Source organism: Oreochromis niloticus, linkage group LG15 (genome assembly GCF_001858045.2).
Source record: "Oreochromis niloticus isolate F11D_XX linkage group LG15, O_niloticus_UMD_NMBU, whole genome shotgun sequence".
NCBI classification, from domain to species: Eukaryota; Metazoa; Chordata; class Actinopteri; order Cichliformes; family Cichlidae; genus Oreochromis; species Oreochromis niloticus.
The window spans coordinates 25432322-25447875 of NC_031980.2; the positions used below are offsets into that span (position 1 = coordinate 25432322).

At 43.8% G+C, this 15554-nt stretch overlaps 1 long non-coding RNA gene across 2 annotated transcripts; it reads right to left on the reverse strand.

Annotated features, from left to right (window-relative positions):
* Positions 1–964: 964 nt before the first annotated feature.
* On the reverse strand, positions 965–3692 carry LOC112842462 (uncharacterized). Of its 2 annotated transcripts, XR_003214232.1 has the most exons (4): positions 3566–3692; positions 2711–2771; positions 1990–2522; positions 965–1630 (listed from the first exon to the last, which is right to left on the reverse strand). It is a non-coding gene; the product is annotated as an uncharacterized LOC112842462 (long non-coding RNA). The 2 variants fall into 2 exon arrangements; XR_003214233.1 differs by lacking the exon at positions 2711–2771 and having other exon boundaries at positions 1990–2584; positions 3566–3684.
* Positions 3693–15554: the final 11862 nt, after the last annotated feature.

Consider the following 15554-nt stretch of genomic DNA (forward strand, 5'->3'; position numbering starts at 1 on the left):
CTATGTCCAGATGAACAGAATCAACTTTTGGAGATTCTGTGACACTACATTTTTCTTACTTTCTTTTCCTGTAACATAAGCCAATCTTTGGCCCAGGTGTGAGGCTGATACATGTGTCGGTCATGACATCAGCAGGAAAATGTGAAGCTGCAACTCTGCTGAGTTTTCCATCAGCATGCAGAGCAGGCATCGTCGTGCTGATAATTATTGATTGTGTCTCTTCATGCATGAGGTAATTTGGGATGCTTCTCATTTGCATGCAGACTGGGAGGATTCAGCTGCTGCACTCGGCTCAGAGGATCTCAAACCGTCTGTGACACACTAACGCCGGCACCTTCGTCTCCTGAATCACGAGCTGTGTCTTTGTGATGAAGAGAATGTGTTCATGTCAGATTTCAGCTGGTTTTTCATGTGGTTCTCTGCAACAACAGGAGCTTCAGGTGTGCTAAGTGAGCCACACACACCAAGACACGGAGGGGCTTTCTCCAACTTCCTCTGTGTCTTTGAACACATCACCTTCTTTTTAATGAGGCCAGTAACACTTTATTATACATAATAAGTAATTTATTAGAAACTACAGTGTAGTTATGTTTACCTACAAATACTTAAGGTCATACTGTAAGTACATTTATGTACCGCTTTATTTCTCCATAACTTTATGGAGAAACTGTATTTCAGCTTTATAGTCTCTAGTTTTCAGGGAGCAGGGTGTGTTATGGAGGAGATTCATCTGACTTTATTATGTGAATGAAGGATGTTCTATTATTCAGCTGTCCTCTTATTTTACCAACATTAATGTGATGAGGAATGAGTTTATAATGATGGAGCCACGTATACTTTCCCTTTTCTTCCAGAAGATGTCGATTTCAGATCGATACGTGAGGTAGATTGAAGATTCCAGCCGTTCATGTTGTGTACGTGTTTTCTTTGTTTTTGTCTTTAGAAGAAGAAATGAAAGCAGAAATGCTCTCATGTTGTGTGTCACAGGTTTATTCATGGAAACTCTCACAGCTTTGACCACAACACAGTGACAGAAGGTGTTTCAGAGCTTTCTCTGCATTTAATCTTAAAACAAACACAGGACGTGGTTTTATGGAAATAATGAGCAGGAGCAGTAAACTGAGTGGTTGTTGTAGAGCCGAGCTCTCAGGCCTCATTCAGCAGCAGACCGATGGCTCGTCTCCAAACACAGAGACTAAATCTTCCACTGAGTACACACATCACAACACAAACAGGATGTGACCACCAGTAGCTCCATCCACTGATGTGAATCAGCTCCAACACGATCTCCTCCACCCCCGATCTGAGCTCTACATTGAGAACTGTTGGTCCACTGAGCGTTTATGTGAATACCTGAGTGTAGAAGATCAGTAGCCGTCCAAGAATTGTCACAACCGTGGATCATCCACAGATCGTCCTGGAAAACACCTGCTCCAGAGTGGACTCACCTGAGCCTGCTGTCTCACCTTTCACCTCCACAGGTGAACAACACCCTGCATGTTACTTAAGTGTGAAATCTGTAGTACAGCCTGGAGGGGTCTGGATACATCCTGAAGTATCCAAAGTACAGGTTCGTGGATCCCGCTGCAGGCACTTTAATTTCCAACATACGTCACATGACAGCGCTGCTCTGAAACAGAACAAAACATACATTATTCATGGCCCCGGCCCCAGGCGCTCGTTAAACACAGCTGAGCCTTATTTTTATTTTATTAAAATATTACTAATTATTTTATTTGTATTTTATTATTAATTTAATATCATTTTAATTTTGTATTAATTTTGTGTATTTTTTAGTTCAATAATTTGTTCAAAAATAAGATTTTGGGGAGTATAAGTAAGTATTATGATGAATTTAGCTTTCATTGGTAGCACAGTGCAAAAGATTTTTTTTTAATTATTTCTGTTTTGTATTTTAATATTTTATTGATGCATTTTTATATCATTGTATTAATAATATATATTTATGTCATGTTTTGTCCTTCGTACCTCCCTATAACTGCACTGATTTCTCGCCGTGTTGCCTCCCTGACAGCCGACTCAGGAAGTTGAAAACACCAAACAGCAACCTGCCGGTGAACTTGGGTGAACTCCGGCGCCCCAGCAGGGGTGTCGCTCCTGTCTAATTAAAAATAGATGTAGGAACAGGGAGCCCAGGGCTGCTGGGTGTTTGAAGTGCTGCTGCTGATGCTGAGTGTCACAGGATGATGGAGACGGTGCTTTCAGAGGTGTTCAGTAAAACGTAATGAGAGGAAACGCCTCTTGGCTCTGTGTTCTCTCAGTGCTGCAGGAACAGCTCAGTAACCTGAAGTCCTCCAAAAAATATTTGTTTCCTTCACACGTTCTCATCCGAGGGACCCAAACCCTGGCCTTCTGTCCCATCAGGAGACTAAGAGTGACTAACACCGCATGAAGAGTTTAGACAGATGGAGGTGGAACAACCCTGAGGATCCCCCACGTGCCGCAGGATGGTTTAAGTGTCAAAGAGGTGTTTGTGCAACCGGTATGTTTCTGCGTTGTGTCTGACAAAAGAAAGATAAAAGAAAGAAAGACCTCCAAGTAAATAACTTGCTCGCTCCAGCTCCTCTCCCACAGGGGAACTGTAGAAAAGGCGCTGCATTTATTTTTACATTAAACATAAAGTAGGAACTTACATGGAACATATTTGACATAAGATTAAAAATAAACAGCAACACAAAATCCGACATACCTGACAAAGAAAGGTAAAAGAAAGAAAGACCTCCAAGTAAATAACTTGCTCGCTCCAGCTCCTACAACCAAATACAAACAGTGGGGGAGAGGGTTAGCTCAACCCATCACAACTCCCAAGCTAGCCAGAATTATATATCATGTTAGCGTTAACGGCGCCTAAAACACATTTGTGGCACACACACATACTACACATTTATAGCATCTAACAAAAACAGGCACAGTGCTGACAATAATTGAACTATAATCACAATCAGAAACATCAGGGTGGCTAAATATACATTATATGTGTGTTGTACAGGGTCTGGAAAGAAATGACACCCACCTCTCCTACAGGGGAATTGTAGAAAAGGGGAGAGGCCAAAGGGGTACACTGTATTTATAGGGTTGCACCAAAGAAGAAGAAGAACAATGAGGAGGGGCTCCAACTGATAAAGAACATAACTACAGGCTTGAAGGTCCCAAAAGTCAGGTATAAAGAACACATTTTGTGTAATTATAACAATATATAATCTATGACTGGGTTACATTTGTCCACTAAGCTGAAGCTCTGTATTTGTTTGTATGTTAGTTATTTGGTGATGAACAGCCGAGGAGGAGGACAGGAAGTCAGACAGGAAGTCAGACAGGAACAGCAGGTTTTAGAAACCTCGTTCAGTCTGAACTGCTCAAGGTTTGATCTATTCAATTCAATTCAATTCAATTTTATTTATACAGTGCCAAATCACAACAACAGTTGCCTCAAGGCGCTTTATATTGTAAGGTAGACTCTACAATAATACGTATAGAGAAAACCCCAACAATCATATGACCCCCCTTCACCTTCAGAGAAGCTAAAACACATGCACCTGCTCACCTGTGACCAGCTGATCCTAGATCCAAACATGCAAACGCCATCCCACCTGTCTGCTGTCAGTGGTGATGTTCATAATGAAACCAGGTGCAGGAACATGAACATGAATGTAAATGAGTGCAGATGCTACGACACTGGTGTTTGTGGCCTGAGTTCAACATCCTAGAAACTCCTCCAGTGGGCGGAGTCAGAGGTGACAGCGCTCTTGGTTGGTGTGAGGCAAATCAGCTGATCAGTTCTTGCATCACGCCAACCTGCAGCTTGCTGACAGGACGACATTTCCAACTGCTGACAGCAGCTGCTACTTTATCTCTATCAACACACCTCTCACCTAGGGGTGGGCTTCACCACAGGTCCCCCCCACTCACAATCCATCACAGCAGCAAAGAATCAGAGACACGGCCCAGGGGTGCCCTCTGGAAGCAGACACACACACACACACACACACACACACACACACACACACACACACACACACACACACACACAAAAACAGACTGGAGCCAGTCCAGCAGAGGAAACACCTGTAAAACCTGAAAACAGAGACGTCACACCTTCAGTGATGTCACTGAAGAAGAACAGGAGGAACTGACATCCTGGTGACATCACATTCTGTTGCGTTCGATTGGCTGAAATCCGGCTCAGGCTCGCTCACCCGCCACAGCCTCAGGGATCAATAAATGAGGTGTACGTCAGCTCAGGTCAGCTCCATGTTTTAAACAAGTAAATGGACTGGTTCTTATATAGCGCTTTTCTTCTCAATCTTGAGCACTCAAAGCGCTTTACACAACTTGTGCACTCACCCATTCACTCCAGCACATTTTTTCTTAGTGCTTTCTAAGAGAATACTCATACTCCGATGAATGCATTAGAGATCGGAGAGGGGTTAGTACCAAAGACATTTAGCATGCAGACTAGAGGGAGCCAGGAAACAAACTACCAACCTTCCAATCAGTAGATGGCCTGCTCTACTGCCTGAGCTAAAGCCACAAGTGTTATTGGCAGGTTGTTGATCAGGTTTATCTGTGATTAATAATCCAACATTTGGACTTCAGAGCAGCTAAAAGCTCCAGAGTTTTGCTATGAAGTGAGGATCTGACCATTGACCTTCTGTGACTGTGTGCCAACACTAGTTTAGTGTTTATGGAACAAGAAAGTTTTTTATTGATTTAAAAAAGAAAAAAAAATGCTGCCACCCAGGAAAACACCCAGGTTTGCTCACCTGTGGCCAACGCTGGGTTCAAACCACCAAACCAAGAGTTGACAGGTCAGCGGAACAAAGCCCAGAGGTCAGAGCACACCATCCTCAGCTGTCTGTAACCATTAATAATAAGCCTCATTACAGTCTCTGACCTCACTCACAGAGAGGTCACTGACACCTTTAGTCAGAGCAGCTGGGGTCAGAGGTCAAAGCCCAAGGGTCATGAGACAGTCTGGACGCTAACAAGGCTTTGCTCCACCTCACAGACCAAGGACAGGAAGTGATCAGCTGACCTCTCAGTGACGGGAAAACCGGAGATAAAGATGGCAGAAAGGTCAGCGGTAGGAAAGAACATACCTCACTGTACTGAGAGCGACAATCCTCTATCCTCCCACCTTCACCTCCTACCTACGCCCGACAGTGTCTAAAACATGTGTTGTATTCCTGAGAGTGTGTATGTCAGTGTGTGTGTGTGTGCGTGCGTGCACGTGTGTCTGTGCGGTGGTTTTAAGGTAGCCTCTGGGGGTCACTAACAGCACCTTGTCCTGCCTCATCTACTTCCTGAGATTCGTGAGATTTTCAGTGATTCATCAGGTGACATCACACCTCACCTGATGACTCAGACACATCTGTGGGGACTGAGGCAGGTGAGTCAGTCAGCTGTCTGTCACGCTTCGATGGAGATACGCTGACTCACTGCACCCCCTCGGGGCGTTACCTGCTCACCCGGAGCCTCAACACTTAGACGCTCACCTGTGCAAACACTCGCTCGGTATTTCAGACTTCCTGTTTACCTTTCTGTGTCAGTGCTGCTGCTGCTGAGCTGCATAGACAGACATGAAAAGGATTCTGAATGGCTGGCAGGTCAGCGTGTGAAATTATTCACATGCAGACCAACAGAGTCATGAAAGTTTTATTTTAATGATAATCAGATAAATTTTAAATTTTAAAAACAGCTTAGACACATTAATCATTAATCAATAATCAATGACTGAAGCTGACTGAACGATCTTCCATCAACTGACCGATTGCCCAGCTGTGCTTTTATCTGCCGCCCTACAGTTTCATTCCCAACAGAGGTTTCTGCACATGGAGACAAGTAAGAGAACTGTGAGCGACCGAAGGCGCTTCAAAGTAAAAGCCTCAGCCTACGATCTGCTGCTCTCCATGTTTGTGTGGCTCTTCGGCTCAGACGAGTTTTGATTTTATAAAAAAAACCGTTAATGTAATCAGATTACTTTCAGAGATAAACAAGCTTGAGGTCAGACATAAAACCAGAGTGATGTCCCAGGAAAAGTAATCACCCGGCTAATCATTAATAATGATCTGAAAATGTTCAGTCAGCTGTTTTCTGCCGCTAATCGAGCCGTTCGTGATATTTAAAAATGTGTGTGTTTTCAGACACGTTCTTGTCAGCCTCAAACATCTAACCTGCCTCTGCACCAAACAGCAGCTTTCTCTTTGTTCCTGATGTATGGATGGAGATGTTTCAGTGAAAATATGAGAAGAACACCAGAGAGAAAAATGTGGCCATGAAGCCGATGCGGCACTCGGAGGTTGGGTAGATCATCACGTCCGTGTTTAATGATGCAGGTTTTCTCTGTGACTCCTCTGAGGAGGCAATGCATCAAAGCGACAGGCCAATAAGCATCCGGCCACTCTTCATCAGCACAATTAACTGTAATTAATCTGTTTACTGTGCGAGGTGTGAGGCATGCCGGGCGGCCTCGTTTATCTTCCTTATGTAACTGCGGGAAGACGAGGATCCGCCGTTCTGCTGTTCACTCAGCCCTGAACTGTGATTGGTCTTTGTTTTCACAAAAACAGGAAGCTGCTGAGAGCAGACAGATTCTCAATAAACAGAAAGACAAGTCTGCAAATAACTGCTGCACGATCAGTAACTCACAGGTCTGAAGATGAAACTCATTTAGATAAATAAATAAACTCTCATCAAACCTTCAAATCCATCAAACTATGACCTGCGGATGATCTGATATTGTTGTGTTGGTGTTGTTCCCAGATCATCATGAAAATGTTGTTCCAGGTTCAACATTGCAAGTGACCAATCACATTGTTGTGACGCTATTCTTTGGCGCGCCAAGCCATTCGTGCATTTATGAAATTCTAATGTTGCAAGGACAATATCAATTCTGCTTGGCGTTTATTAAAGGGTTAGGGTCAGGGTCCGTTGATCGGCGGACAGAGGCGGTTTCTCGCAGCTTAAGTACAGTTTTTTGTTTTACGGCGGTTTTTCCCGAAGTCGCAAAAGTATGACGTCACAACATTCTGATTGGTCACTTGCAATGTTGATCCTGGAACAACATTTACTATGTTGATCTGGGAACAACACCAACACGACGATATCAGATCGTGCATGACCTGCTGGCCTTTCTGAGCTCTTGTCTGAGGCCTACATACTCTACAGCAGGTGAGCAGGACCTGAAAGACCCAACACAGGAGCTGAGAGACAATCTGAACTTTTATCTGCTGTTCTCTGAAGTCTCACAGAGATGTCTCAGTGAAGAACGGCTAACAGGAAGACGTTCATAATGAAGGGAAACAAGAGGAAAAGCTAAGGTCTGAAGACCTGAGGAACAGGTCTGATGGAGACATGGATCCACTTTATGGTCAGTATATAAGAGGAGGTCAAGAGGAGGTCCAACACTGAGAGTCTGCAGCCATCTGTAAAAACATGGTGGAGGCTCTGTCATAGTTTCAGCTGCAGGTCAGTCAGTGGTGTTCTTTGTGTGAACTGATGAATTACAGAGTCTGATCCACCATACAGGAACATCTGGAAACATCTGATTATCAGCTTTCATTTTCAGCACGACAATGATCCAAACACACTGCTATGCATTAAAAACTGGATAGAAACACACAGGAGAACTCTACCAGAGCTGGACTTCAGCATGACTGAAGCAGTGGGAGATCATCCTGACAGAGAACAAAAGGCAGAAACATCCAAAGAAGAACCCCGAGAACTCTTCCTGAAGGTCCTCACAGAGCTGTAGGATGAAGCTACTCACAGCACAGATTCACTTTTATTTTCCTCCTTTAACTTTTCGAGCTGCTGATTATTTTTGAAGCTGTCTTTTTGAATCAGGACAGAGAGGTTAACCAGGTGACCTCTGACCTCACATCCATTGGCTTAACTCAGTAAACCGACGTGGACAGGAAATAAAAGTGCAGCAATGATGGGATGAAGCTTCTTGAAGTTCGGGCTGAATGAGGCGATGCTGTTACTGAGCTTTATGACATCGTGTGGAGGTCATCTCCCGGATAAAATTTTATACTGTTTTCACAGCATCTGCGTGTGCAACACACAGAGCTGCAGTGATGGCAGATATATGATTGCGCTGATGAAAGAAGAAATGCCAGATTAAGTGAGGCTGTTAATTTAAAGAAGGTCAGTGATGCAGGGCCAGAAGATGAAGTTGCTGACACTCAGTTAGTCAGCCTCATCTCAAACTGCACAACATCTGCATTCATGCTTTATAACAGCTGCATCTTTCATCTCAATGACTTCACGTGTGACTGTAACAGAGCCAAAGCCCTTCCTCCTTCAATGATAGACAGCCTCTTCATCCCTGCCACTCTCTTGGTTTTCCCATTTCTCAAAGTGGCGGCGTGGAGGACACTACCAACCTGACCGTCCCTGACATTAAAGAGTAGGAATATCTGAGTGCACCGTCTTCCTTTTGACTGTGACCTGAGGCATTTTAAAGGTATTTTTGATTAAAGGCAGTCCTTTTAAGTGGGCGTGGTCACCCGCCCATCAGTTAGCGAGGAGCTCTCAGACAGGAAATGATAAATCAGGTCGACGTTCCGCTTAGCAGCAAGATCAGTGAAACTAATTAGTTCTGATCATTTTATGCCCTGAGGTGCAGAAATGATGCTGTGTGCAAATTTGAAGGTTCTACCACAGTGTCGGCGGGACAGCTGCGAATCCGGCGGGACAGCTGCGAATCCTGTGGGACGCAGACGCTGGATAAATCTATATGATCGAATGTTCCAGTTCTGCAGGACGAAGACAAAGTTAATGTAAAGTCAGGATGGGCCGTGGCTCTAAAACATCTAACCTGCCCTGCTGGGTGCCGGGAGCTCAGGACTCTGTCTACACAGAGCTGAAAGAAACTTCCATCTTACAAAGTTTAGGTTTGTTCTTCATTTTCTTTTATTTCACTTTAGGGAATTAAAAAACAAATAAACCTCAGAGTATGACTGGACAAAACTTTAAGAGGATTCATGTTTTCTTTGTTTCTCTGATTAAAATGTTCGAAAATTAACACTGAAATGTTTTCATGACACAGGATTGAATCAGAGTAGAAATAGCACAGAGGATCATGAGGAAGCAGAGACTAACCAGAGTTTTGGAGTTTCATGGCCTTGTTTTTTTCTGTTCTCGTGTTTTTGTTTCTTTTCTGTTTTTCATTTTCATAATCTCATCTTTCTCACTCATGAAACCTGCAGCTGTTCAGCTCAGCTGCTCCGCACTGACAGAGCAGCTCTCCATTGTCAGTGTTCACTTTTCATCTTCCAACGTTAAAAACTGTCATGGTCCTGAGCCGGTGGACTCAGTGGTTTTGGTTTTGATTATTATCTTATGTTTCAGGTTAGTTCTTGTTAGGATTTTCTTGTTCTTAGGTTTGGTTTCTGTTTTGTATTTTGAGCTCCATTTGTTCTGTGTCTGCCCTGGTCCCACGTCTCTGTGTCCCCACACTGTTGCCATGTCTGATGTCTTGTGTTAAGCTCGTGTCTGTGCATACCTGTTGTAGTTCCTGTTTTACTTTGATAGTTCATGTCCTGTGTGTAGTGTGTCTGGTTTTGCTTCCCCTTGTCTCGTCAGCTCTGATTTCTCCCAGCTGTGTTTCCCTCCTGTCTCCCATTCCCTGATTGCTCCTGTGTGTATATAAGCCATGTGTTTTCTTCTGCTTGCTACTGGTCATCCTGTGTTCCACCCTGTATGTTTTCCTGTGAGTTATGGTTTCAGATTTGTTGGTTAGGTTGTGCCAGTTTAGGTTTGTTCTTAGTTCCCGTCCGTCCCATCTCTGCTCTGTCTGTATTATCACCTCATGTAAATTAAGCTCACTCATTGCATTGTCAGTGCCTGTGATTGGGTCCTTATCCCTTCAACCCCACACGACTGCCGCCGCAACTGTGACAAAAACAACATTTGAGTCGTGCTGCTCACAGATGTGGATCGTCCCCGATGTAATGATGGAGCCACCAGTGATTCAGCAGCTTCATAGTTGGGGCAGGTGGAGCAGGTGTTAGACCAGACCACCCCAGGCTGTCCAACAAGTTTGTTCATAACCAGGAAAGAGTCTTTATGAGTTGAAGGCTAAACGCAGGACAGAAGCTGTGGGTGTTCAACATATAAAGACTCGACAGTTCAGCCACATGAAAGCAAAACCTGCTGGAGAGTCAGCAGAGCGCTAATGGGAGTTTCACACCACATCCAAAACATGATAGGAGTGCTACCTCCCACCCTGTGATCACACCCACCTCAGACTTCCTCGGCTTCTGGTTCAAACTCACCTGAACGTCATGGTTTTCAGGTTGTCATGATGACCACACAGGTCGCCCATGCCTGATGGTTAATGTGACCCTGAATTTGTGAGAAAAGTGCCTGTTTGGAAAAAGTGTGACTTTGATCTCTGGCATATTCTACCAGATGAGTCGGTGACTAGTTTAACTGTCAAGGGTTAAACTAGTCACCGAGTTTAACCCTAACTCAGTGACTAGTTTAACTCTGCAGGGTTAGGGCTTGGGGTGAAGCACATGGGGTTGAGGAGAGAGCTGGTAGTTTTCTAGATATTTGCAGGCTTGTACGCCCTGAGGAGAAACTCTGTGAGCTGCCAGCTTGTTCAGAGTTCATTAAAACCAGGGTTTGATTCATTTTCTGAAAGTTGATCTTTGGATCGGTGATATGGATCGCTGCTTCGACGCGCTGGAGGAGATCCATGACAGGAATAAGGGAACAAAACAGATCTAACATTAGCAGCCATGCTGAAAACCTCCAGACCATTTTAGGCTTTTATTTCCCTTTTATGTGTTTGGTCTCACTTCATCACACTGTTATTTTTAAATGCTACGCTCTTAAAAGCTCCGTCAGACGGATAGGTGTTTGTCTGACATTCGGGGCTCTTCTGGCCCTTAGCTGTGGTTTTAAATCAGTCAGCAGCGTCTTTATTGGCTTTGACTCAAGCTGAATCATTGACGGTTTACATCACCCTGAGAGTCCACCCTGAGATTCTCCGGAGTGAACATTAAGGAGGAGGAGGCGGTGCTTCAGATGAGGCACGAAGACTGATTTATGGAAATGGAAATCCCTCAGCCTGCGTTTGAGTGGGTCAGAAAATGGATGCTGATGCGATTATAGTGACGAGGAGCAGCACTGCGGCACACGCTCAGCACTATCTGCTTGATTACACTTAGACAGCTCAGGTGTCCACACTCGGCTTTAGATTGATTTCCCCTTTTTCCACTAAAAAACATTAGTTTCACTTCATTTCTATGAATAACAACCACAGATGCCCGATCCATCACATCACACCAGCAGAGCCTGATCCCAGCAAGATAGTAACGTGGAGCCCAAAATACGATAAGGGGCACTTGTCCTTCAGTCCACTCAGAATCTCAAATTAGAAAATGAAATATTTGTTATTTCTTACTCTTTATCGGAAAAATACCAACTTACTCAGTTATTCCCGCTCCTGCTGCTGACATTAAATCAGACCTGTGCTTTCCTGTTAATGAAGCCTGCTGGGAATCTCTGTGGGTTTATGTCTGCTTTCAGTTACACACTCTCGCTCAGTCCCTGCATGCTTCACCCTCACTTTACGCTGAGCTCATGCTGGAAACATGTTCCACCTGGGATGGATTTCAAGAAACGAGTCAATCAACTACATTTGCATTATTAGGGGCTTGGCCTCTTTGACTGACAGGTATCTGCATCCATATTATGTGATGATAACCAAGCTAGGATTAGCTGATAACGTAGCGCGCCACAATCCTGGAAATGTAAAGCGGACCCACCATGGAGGGATAATCCTGGTGACACCACAAAGCCTTTTTTATTCAGTATATGGATCAGAGTTATTAAATATGACGTGGTGCTGTGCCGATGTAGTTTCAGCATCTTGGGGCTGTTTCACAGATCCAACTGTGATCCAGCACCCGCTTTGTCTTTACCCTACAGAGTTCCCCAGTAATCATCTCGGTGTTTGTTTCAGAATTCAGAATTAACAATACAGGCCTTTCACATGTGCCTTACTTCACTGACTGCAGGGTGGAGGTGATGGAGATGAGTGCAGCAGGTAGTAAAGTGTTGCCTTTATTCTCCCTGCATTAATCAGCTGCAGTGAAGACGACTCCTGCAGTAATTCTATGTGATGCATCGCCTGCTGGAAACTCATATAACCACATTATCATCAGCTGATAACGCTGCCGTCTTCAGCCGCCCTCCGCCTACCTCCATCCGTCTCCTGCACGCTTCATAAATAATCATTACCACCATGATAAAACCAATTATAATTTTGTTTATGGGGGAGGCGTGTCATGCTTTATACCTGCTGGGAGGAATGGATGGAGGTGAGGCAGGCATGCTTCCTTTAATAAGCAGGTTTATGGTGTGTAAACACTTCATTTTTAATATTATAAGTAAGTAAGGTGGTTGTTTTACTTCTGGTAAGTACTCAAGTACATTTCCTCATTATACTCACACATTCCTCATTCTCCTCCACTGTAGAGGGGGACTTTACCTCTAAATAGGAAAATGTGTACAGTGAGGTGTTGAAGTGGATTCAGCAGGTGGGAGGAGGGGGGTGGCTTGTAATGTCTCAGTGTGGGGAAAATAATCATAACTCACAATAATTTCTATTGAGAGCTTCAGTAGATTTTCTTAGTGTACAGGCTGTGATCAGCTGACCTGCTGCTCTTTGTGGATGTACACACCTGAAATCAACCAGATGTGAGCAGATGTTTCCTGACTTGTCCTGGCTGATTTCATCCTCTACACTGACAGTACACTGTTTATGCTGTCTTTATATTAGACACTATACAACCATCATCAACTGAAATTCATATGAATCTCTGCTACACTTGATGTAAGCTAACTGTGACCATTTCTTTACTGTAAATCCATCACAATGCAGCAAACTAACATGTTTATCCTGCACTAACCTACAGAGGATTTTCATGCAGCCTTTAAATAACACAGTTAGTCTGCCTCAGTTTGTTTAGCAGCAGGTTTCGCAATATGAAAAAACAATGTCACATGTACAGATTTAAAAACATGAGGACTTACATGTGAGCTGTAAATGTGCAGTCCTTACCTTTAAATCTAAGCTCTCTTCTTCCTCTCCTGTTCTGTCTTTCTTATCTTTCTCCATCTCTGAGTGAAATTAGCTCTCTTTCTTTCTCTTCCTGTGAAATACAGCAGCTGGACCTTTAGTTGAAGACAAAGTGCAACCAAACAGTTTATGTGTTTGCTAATGTTTGTTGAACTGAATGAAACGGTGCATTTCAAATTACCTGACACCTTAAAAAACGTTACTCCCTTTATGCCCACTCCTCTTCTGTAGGGCTAACTAGATGCTACGTACCATGAACACCGCCTGTGGACACCTGCAGTCGTTCCAGCCAGTTGAACTCCAGACTATAATCACTATCAATGATACAGTTGAACCTAAAGTAACGAGCCTGTTTTGAAATGTAGGGAGTGAAACTAAAAAGTACTCAAAAAATAAATGCTCAAGTCAAGTACAAAAACCTGAAAATTGTACTGAAGTACAGTAACAAACTTTTTGTACTTTGTAACTCCACTGTTAACATTACAGTAACAGTTTCAGTTGTCAGTACAAGGGTCTAAATGCCATCATAAACTGTAGATCTTCATCACTGAGAGCACACTGGTGCCAATCGGTGGACCCCAGAGCGAGATGAGCGCATTTAAACTTTTAAATTTGGAGCTGGTATCCATGATTACATCTCACTGGACTAATCTAATGGGAAAACGAAGGCTGAAAATCATCTTATAGTTTAATCTCACCAACTGTATCAGCATCACCAGGAGTGTCTTCAGAGAAAACCTCAGAGTTCATATTTATTATAATATTAAATGTAAATATATTATAATAATATTTATTATTCTCATTTTCTGTTCCTGACTCATTTTTTAACACTGTTCCTAATTTTATGTCACGTTCAGGCCTAATGTTTGACTTCTGTTCCTGTCTGCTCTTTGTCAGAGCACTTTATGAGCTCTGTTCACTTTAAAACTTGTGTGAGGAGCAGAGCGTGTGTGGCCTGCAGCGAACCTCCTGCACAGGAGGAGAAGAGCTTGGAGTTTCTGGAGGTTTGTCTTCTGGACATGTTCAAACAAGTTTCTCATCATGGAGTAAAACAGACAGAGGAGGGGAACTTCACATCAGACCTGGCAGTCTGTTGGCTCAGATCCTGCTTCAGGTGCAGGATCTGCAGAGTCAGAGCAGATTACATCATCATCAGATATCAACTAGTTGCTAACACCCAAATCTGTGGAACAAATGCAGGTAAATGCACCTTTCACCTCCTCTCACCTGTTCTGAGCACACACCTATCCCACAGGCTGCTGGAGCCTGTGGAACGGTTCAGTCCTCAGGCTTTAGAGTTTAGACTTGTGAAGCTAAACTGTAAAGCAGGGGTCGGCAACCCTGGGCACGTGTGCCACGGTTGGCACGCGAAGGGTTAACTGATGGCACGACCATAGCGGGACTGGCCATCGGGCCTACTGGGCATTTGCCCGGTGGGCCGATGGTGATTTTTCGTTTTTATGGGCCGATGGGTTTTTTTGGTTTTTTTGTAACGGCATAAACAACAAAAGGTGGTGGATTGGCCAGATGCTGGCTGATGTGTAAAAATAACTCAGTTGTTTGGTGGTGTCTATGGCAGAACTACCATAAAGGCCAGCAGGTGGATGAGGGAAAGGGGAGGCAGGAGGAGGAGAGACCCAAGGCGACCGCCGGTCCAAGTGTCAGGTGAACTGAACTTCAGGTAAGAAGTTATGACCTGCAGTCTCTATGGGTCAGATATAAACCAATTTTAGGTGTACTTTATTTTCGTTGTGCTGACTTTTTACAGTCAGTTACAATAACTCGTACTGCGTACTAGCTAGCATGACGGAGTTTCTATACAGCTGGGTGAGTGCTATGAACTTTATTTTGTTCATAACGTTAGTTAGTAGAGTTGCCAACCGTCCCGTATAAAACGGAATCATCCCGTATTCAGAGAAAATATTATGCGTTTCGTATGGAGCTGAAAAGGAAAGGTCGCGTACTACAGCTAGAATGTATAAAAGACACAAAGCTGAAGTTATTCTGCGTCTTTACGCTGCACAGCTGCCTATTCTTCTCTCATTCACTCCCCCTCCCTCTCCTGTTGCTACTTCAATCATGAAACTGATCAATGATCAGCTGAACGGCTTTTCTGACGCAAGTCCCGTCTCTCTTGTTTGTTTATCGCCCACTTTGCGCCAGAAAGAGGAAACCAGCGGATGTCGCGCCAAACAACAGCAGCACGTTTAAGCTTGATCAGCTGTTGTTAGAATTTATTTAATATTAATTTCTAGTATCAGCTGATGTTTGCTGGAGCCACAGCTGTAAAAGCTGCTGGTCATAATATCGGTTTGGATATCTGGTGAAAGGGAAACATGAAGATGAAACCAGGTCCTTACTGAATCATCAGAGCTGAACAGGTGATGGAGAAACAGGTTTACCTTTTAGGGGACATGAATGAGTTGAAGGGAAGTTA